We start from the raw sequence: 7,605 nt of genomic DNA, 5'->3' as shown, positions 1-7,605 counted from the left end.
TCGGATGGATTGTACCTTTTTGATCAACCGGTCGCAGTCGTTGATCATCTCACTTACTGGCTTGACCGCAAAACACTTATCCTCAGTCAGGTTCGGTTCCTCATGTGCACTTTCGGTTGATGAACCTCCTGTGACAATTAAACACTTTCCAGCCGAACCTACTTCCTTTGCCACATAAGCCTTTCCGTGAATGGGCTTTCTTACCTCTTCGTCTTCAGAGTCGGTTGACCAAACTTCAACGCCACCGAACTCATCTTCATTAGCATTTTCCTGCACAATCAAGGCATTCATAGAACTGTTAGTTGCCTTCTTTTTCTTGATCTCTTCCAACTTGCGCATATAGTACGGCTCATCATCTTCACCATCTCTTTTCTCAGCCATTTTTCTTAGCATGCAATCTTTGGCAAAGTGGTTCTTGCCGTGACAGTAATTGCAGTCGTATCTTGAGTCTCCTGCAAGCTTGCTCTCCTTCTTATCTTCATCCTTTTGAGAGGAGACTTTCGCTTCATCTTTCACCTTCTCTGATCTGTAACTTCCCTGCCAGCTTCGGTTCTTGTTGACAGGAAATTTTCTCCTTGCAAACTTCTTTGGATTGGTGACCATCATAGCATACTCCTCGCTTGTAAGGTCACACTCAGACATATCAGACTCTTCTTCTTCTTCTGCAATACTTTTTCCTTTTGAGACAAGAGCCAGCGATCCCACACCAGAAACTACTTTCGCTTCTTTGGTTACAACACTTTCATGGGACTTAAGTATCCCCACTAGTTTCGCTAGCGAGTAAGACTTAAACTGTTCATGCGCCTTCACAGTGGAAACTACAGCCATCCATTCCGGTCTCAGCCGTTCATGAAAGTCACCTTCTGCTCGATCAACTTCCTTTCTATTCCATGCTTGATCATCTTACTTAGGAGATGATTGAACCGATCGAAAGTTTGTATGAGTTTCTCCTCTAGTTTCTGTTCGAAAACTCCAAATTCTGACAGCAGCAGGGTTTGAATGGAGTGTTCCAGATCTTCATTAGTTGAATAGAGTTCTTTTAACCTATCCCAGATTTCTTTTGCCGTTGTGCATGAACCAACTAACCGAAAAGTGTCAGATTGCAAGGCGAATCTTATCATTCTCATGGCCTTCACGTTACACAGTAGCTTGTCTTTCTCATCCTGTGGCATCTTCTCTACATCCGTCACCAGCTTGTTGTAATCCTTTTGGGACTTAACTGTCGTGTTCGTTCCCGAATGTACACACGGTCCAAGTGTGATAGCTTCCCAGATGAGATAGCCATTATCTTCAGATCCAACCACGTAGTCTTCAAAGTGATGCGTCCATACTTCATAGTCTTGAGTATAGAGTATGGGTATCCTGGTTGTACATCCAATAATGTTTGAGATGTTGATGGGATTTGTTTGCGAATCTTCGTGAGACATGGTGAGCTGCTAGAATCAAACTTGTAAACTTGAGATTAGGGTTTTATCTGAAACAGAGTTGCCGTCGAAACAAAGAAGACGACTTCTATTTATACGATAAAAGCGGAAACCCTAAGGAATTCTGAATACAGAAGGAATGTGTATTGATCACACAGTCTCCTGCTCTGATACCAATTGTTAGAACAAAGTTCTATCAGGATCGTTAGATTCTATGCAAGCAAACAGTTATGAACGTAAATAAGAACACTAATATGGCTTTGAATATGTCGTATGATTAATACTTCAACACCTCAGAAGAGCTCGGTTAAGAACTTCGACTGTAGAGGTGTTTAGGGTTACAAACAATAAACGTGATCAACTTCGCATTATGCATACATGCATGCGTATATATAGTATAACCCTACTATCTAATCTAGATAATCACGGATGGACAAGCCCAATCCGGATACAAAACATAAGGCCCATGACGCAACACAAATGGACTCAACAAATTCCAAATTAATTCTTGATCAATACTAATTAAACAATATGATTTCTCCATTAATATATTATACTTATAATATATTAATAAATCACAAATAACCTCTTTCTCAAATATCCATCCTATCAGATTGTTCTGGTGAAGGCAACCGGAAAGGACCATGCTACTATCAGGTTAAGTACATACATATTATAGTTATGGTCTTAGACACCTAATCCAACAAAACCATGCTATATCCCGCTTCATCCAGGGCCACCCGTAATCAGGGACAAGATCCCTATACATCTTCGTCGCCTCCGGGATGAATGGAGAATCTCAACTTATGAGCCTCCTCCATCAAAACGTGGTGCACCCTGCCCCAATATGGAACCCAGACCCTCCGATGAAAGGTCAACAATCTGCGACTATGATAATTGAAGGAATCCACCTAACCCACAATGCGCTCACACTTCCGACGCTCTTCCTTCATAGCCTGAACCTGAGCCTCTCGAATCTGTTCCAACAATGGAGTAATCACTGTCACCCTCAAGTATATACCATAAATCAGAGTCGCGACCGCCTTGTGGATAACTGCATCAACCACCACATTGGCCTTCCTCGGGTGGTACAGGATCTCACAATCATAATCCTTCACCACATCCAACCAACGACGCTGTCTCATATTCAGATTTGGCTGATCCATCAAATACCTCAGGCTCTTGTGGTCTGTGTAAATAGTACAATGAACCCCATAGAGGTAATGTCGCCAAATCTTGAGGGCGAAAACCATAGCTCCCATCTCTAAATCATGCGTCGGATATTCGCCTCATCAGGATTTAGCTGCCTTGAAGCGTAAGCGATCACGCGACCTGCTACATCCGAACTGCACCCAAACCCGCGATCGAAGCATCACAGCAGACCACAAAATCATCGACACCCTCTGGCAAGGTCAAAATCGTCGCCTCACACAGTTGCTGTCTAAGAGTCTCGAAAGTTGCCTGCTGCTCAGGCCCCCAATGAAATGTCACCGACTTCTTGGTCAACTGGGTCAACGGAACAACAATCTTGGAGAAATCCTGGATGAATCTCCGATAATACCTAGCCAAACCAAGAAAACTCCAAATCTCAGATGGAGACCTCGGAACCTCCCACTACATCACGGCCTCGACCTTGGCCGGATCAACCAGAATACCCTTCTGATTGACAAGGTGCCCCACGAATTGCACCTCGCACAACAACAACTCACACTTGGAGAACTTTGCGAAAAGTCTCTCCCTCCTCAATGTCTCGAGCATCTCCCTCAAGTGCTCCTCATGCTGCTCCCGCGTCTTGGAATAGACCAAGATATCATCAATAAATACTATCACAGACCGATCAAGCATCGGTCTGCACATGCGGTTCATGAGATCTATGAATGTGGTAGGAGCATTGGTGAGCCCAAATGGCATCACCACGAACTCATAATGGCCATAGTGAGTCCGGAAAGCTGTCTTCTGCACATCCTTGTGTTGGGTTTTAGTTTAAAAATAGTTTAATAAACTTGAAAAAATTTGGCAACGGAAGACTTTAATTTTGAAGTAACATAAACATTTTATACCCACCACGGATCTTCTTGCATGTTACAGAAAGATTAAAACACCAACCATAGAAGGATGAAGAAATAACAACCTTTTTAGTTCTCTGGGTCCTCTTGGGAGGCTTGGAAGTTGATTAAGAATGTGGAACCTTTGAGACACCAACAATGACTCAAATTGATGTAGATGCTAGTCGAAAACTCTTAAACCCTTAAGCTTTACGTTCATAACCAATATGAACTTAAAGAAGGCTTGAAGATGCAAGTAACTTCACGTTTTCTAACCAAAACTAGAGAGAATGATGGAGAAGAAACAAGTTTCGACCTTGCATCAAATAAGAGAATGAGCACACTTTCAAGAATACAAGCCTCTTATTTATATGCAAAAAGTGAAGCTATTAACCATTAGTCCTTAGTACTTTAAGCAAACTTGTCCCCATTATAATAAGCATGTCTCCCATGCCTTTAAAGCATGATTAGACAAGTCATACACTTCTTCTTTTTATGCATATCTCGAAAATTGCATAAAGAAGAAGAAAGAAAGTCAAAATTTTATAAACCCTTTTATAAAATATAAACCGTGTCTTTTAGGAAAAAGACAAAAGGATTCAACTAGTCCAAAAGTTTGTACATGACATATAAATCATACCATATGATATATATTAAGTTACTTGGTAATGGAATTTATTATTTCCATGAAGTAACTAATTTCAAATTTAATTATAAGAGTTTTATTGAATATTTATTAACATCAATTTCTAATAAATAATCAATTGTATCAAGTTGTTGTTAGTGTGGCCCATTAGTATCATATGTTATTTAGTAATATCACTTTAATATGACTTGTGAGCGTATTAGGCCTTTCAATCTCCCACTTGCGCAAGACTCATATTAGACTGATATAGATAGTGGTGAATGTCTAGCAACATTTCACTACCCCTAAGACCATACAATTGTTTGTGCAATTCTATCAACGCCCAATTCCCAAAAAGCTCAAACCTACAAGTGGTGTATAAGGTAAGTTTATTAGTTATCCCTTTGCTACAAACATCATGTTGAACATGAGATTTGGATCGCGATCAATCTCATTAGTTGTTCAACTTTTGGTAAGGCAACTTAGATGTCTAACTCTCAACACATAAGAGGAACAAATCCCATCTTGACTACATAAGCCTCTTGCATAGTTCACACCATACCTAAAAATGGCTTTTATAACTGTCCGTTTAAGGAACAACATTTGACCATATCAAGCATAGTGCTCCCTACACTTAAGTCCCACTATGTATCTCAGGTGTTAAGCATACAGAGATAGTACCTTTTAACAAGTATCATTCACGATAGCGATTGATGAAATGATCTTGGTGCGGGTCAGTTCAATACTAGTTCTCTGATAAGTACCTATGAAACTTGGTTACAACCACTTGCCTACTTTCATGTGGTAAGAGTTAACCAATCCAATTCATATTAGTCTTACTTCATAATTGCTCCCACAATTATAACCGACTATGAACCTTTAGAATAATAACGTTATTCATGGATTAAGCCTGTTAATATAGAACACAACAAGTATTAATGTGATGACTATATCCCACTATATCATAACATTATCTAATAGTTGTTATAATTTTCCAATATCCAAATACTAAACTCAAATCAAAAACCATTTCTAGAATAATAAAGTCTTATAGATGAAGTGTAACCCTTCATACTTAGCTGAAAAGAATGACTTTAGTTATGGATCTGTAAAAATTTAATTTGTGTGAATATTATGAATACTATCATCTCCATACTTAACTTTACTCTAGGTATAGTAAAATATCTTGGAGAATATGATTGGTGTTCTTTCGTGACATAGAGTCTCTTAGCTTGATTAAGTATAATCTCGAAGTCACAAAGATTTCTATGTGATCCTCGAATGGCAGAAATCAACATAGTTTTTTAATGATCTCATTCATCCAATCATATTTGAATTCAACTTCTAAAGTAGTGTATTCTTATTTGTAGTAGAATGTGTCATTATGTTTTGCTTGGACCTCATTCCAACAAAACTTACCCTTCATTCCATAATGAAGTAAAAATCCAATTATAATTCATAATTACTTATATCTGTTTAGAAATTAACATATTGTGTACCTCTTTCCATAAAGATCCTTTCTAAACTGATTGTCTCATATACATTCTCTTAGTTCTTCCAAAGTACTCTGAGAATGCTCTATTAGTCATCAAGTGACTTAACCATGTATTCAATTAGTATCACATAACATGCTTACAACATGATCAAATACCATGTCTTATACATAATATGGCGTAAATGATGAACTCATTTGTCAAGAAAATAGAATATAAATCATTTCATTTAGTTCAAACCTATAAACTATGTACTTTTCAGGCTAGCTCAAAATGATGCCATATGCAATGCCAAAAATTCTGCAAAAGATTCTTGTGTCTTGATCCCTTTCAAGATATTTCCAATATATGTATGAGGACATGAAACGTTTAACATTCATTTTATCTATCCCTTATAGATTTTACATTCAAAGAATGTATATTCTTCTTCCTAAGTCTTTCATTTTAGAAAGACTTTCCGAGTCAAGGCGAAAACAACCTTGCTTAGTCAGAATGTGATTTCAAATGATTAAGTATGTCTCATTCATACAAGATTAGGAATTTCAGTATGCTCCCACTAGTTATTAGTAAACACATATGTTATATTCATTTTAATATAAAAACATACCTTGTGGTTTTACATAAAATGATGATTGTAACATTGAGATGTTTGCTTTATATCCAAAAGTGGATCTCAAGCCCTACACATTTTGTTAGGATAAGTTGGATTAAGAAAACCTCCAGGCTAATCTATATAGATATCTTCTAGTAGATGTCTATTAAGAAAAGTGGTCTTTCCTGAAATCTATTTGCTATATCTCATATTAAGAATATGAATTTATAGTAACTAATATCCTTGCTGATCTAATCATATCTACTTGTGAAAAAGGTTTGATCACGGTGAATGTCATGAGTATGATAAGAATCATGGTCAATGACATGAATATGAGAAAATCCTTTACTACAAGTCTTGCTTTAAATGTGTATGGTTATCCATGTAATTTATTCTTTCTAGAAGAATCATTTACTCCTTCTAGCCTTGCTACAGGGATAAATTTTAATCAAGCCCATTCTTGATTATCATACATGGATTACATCTCATGTTCATGACTGTAAGTCATTTATCAGATTCGATATCTGACATAGCATCTTGGTATTTGATGGATTTTCCAGAAACCATCAATAAAATCTCATCAATGAGAGATTCCACATTTCTCAAGTCATAGATGATTTCTACCACTAATGCGAACAATTTGTGTTTGTGAATAACTATTATTCAAGTTCAACAATCCTTGTTAAAACTAGTGCAAACAATTACTACATATGGTTATGGTTCTTGAGCTGCTTCAATTTCCATGTACCTCCCACTTGCTTTGTCATTAGAAGCTTGCTTTCTACTAACTTAGCTTTCACAAGAATAAGAGAACTTATTCTTGGTGGGTTTGCATATGATGATCTAAGCCACATTTAGAGTATTATACAAATATGTATTTAGTAGATTTTAGGTTTAGAAGCTTTAGTCCAACATAGGGTTCAAATCCATAAAACATTAAGTAAGATGAGGATGGAGCCTTTCCATACTTAATCTTGTAAAATGTTTAATCTACTTATTAGTTTGTATTCTTATCAAAATACAATTAATAGTTATTGAAGTATTATCCCAAAAAAGATTAAAGGAGGATATTTCTACTGATTAGAAAGTAAATCATACCAAGAAAGATTTAATTCATCCTTTATTATCATTAAGGCCTTAGATGATTATTACCTATTTGTATCTCAACTTTTGAAACCTTCAACCAAGATTTCATATTTATGTTTTACCATGTAAAATATAATTGAAACTACTATAGTTGTTAACAAAGTTGATTTGGTATCTTGCGCTTAATCTCAAACATTCATTAGAAAGGAAGTCATACACCAAAGTGTATAGTTCCTTAATCATTTTCTCTACACCTTAGTGAAAATGTCATTAGGAATCCTTTACATATAAATAAAGTTCACATATGTCAAATAAACTACATTATTTGCCTTCAAAGATC

The sequence above is a fragment of the Lactuca virosa genome, chromosome 2 (genome assembly GCF_052849685.1).
Source record: "Lactuca virosa cultivar CGN04683 chromosome 2, Lactuca_virosa_CGN04683_v6, whole genome shotgun sequence".
Taxonomy (NCBI): domain Eukaryota; kingdom Viridiplantae; phylum Streptophyta; class Magnoliopsida; order Asterales; family Asteraceae; genus Lactuca; species Lactuca virosa.
This window is presented reverse-complemented; position numbering follows the sequence as displayed.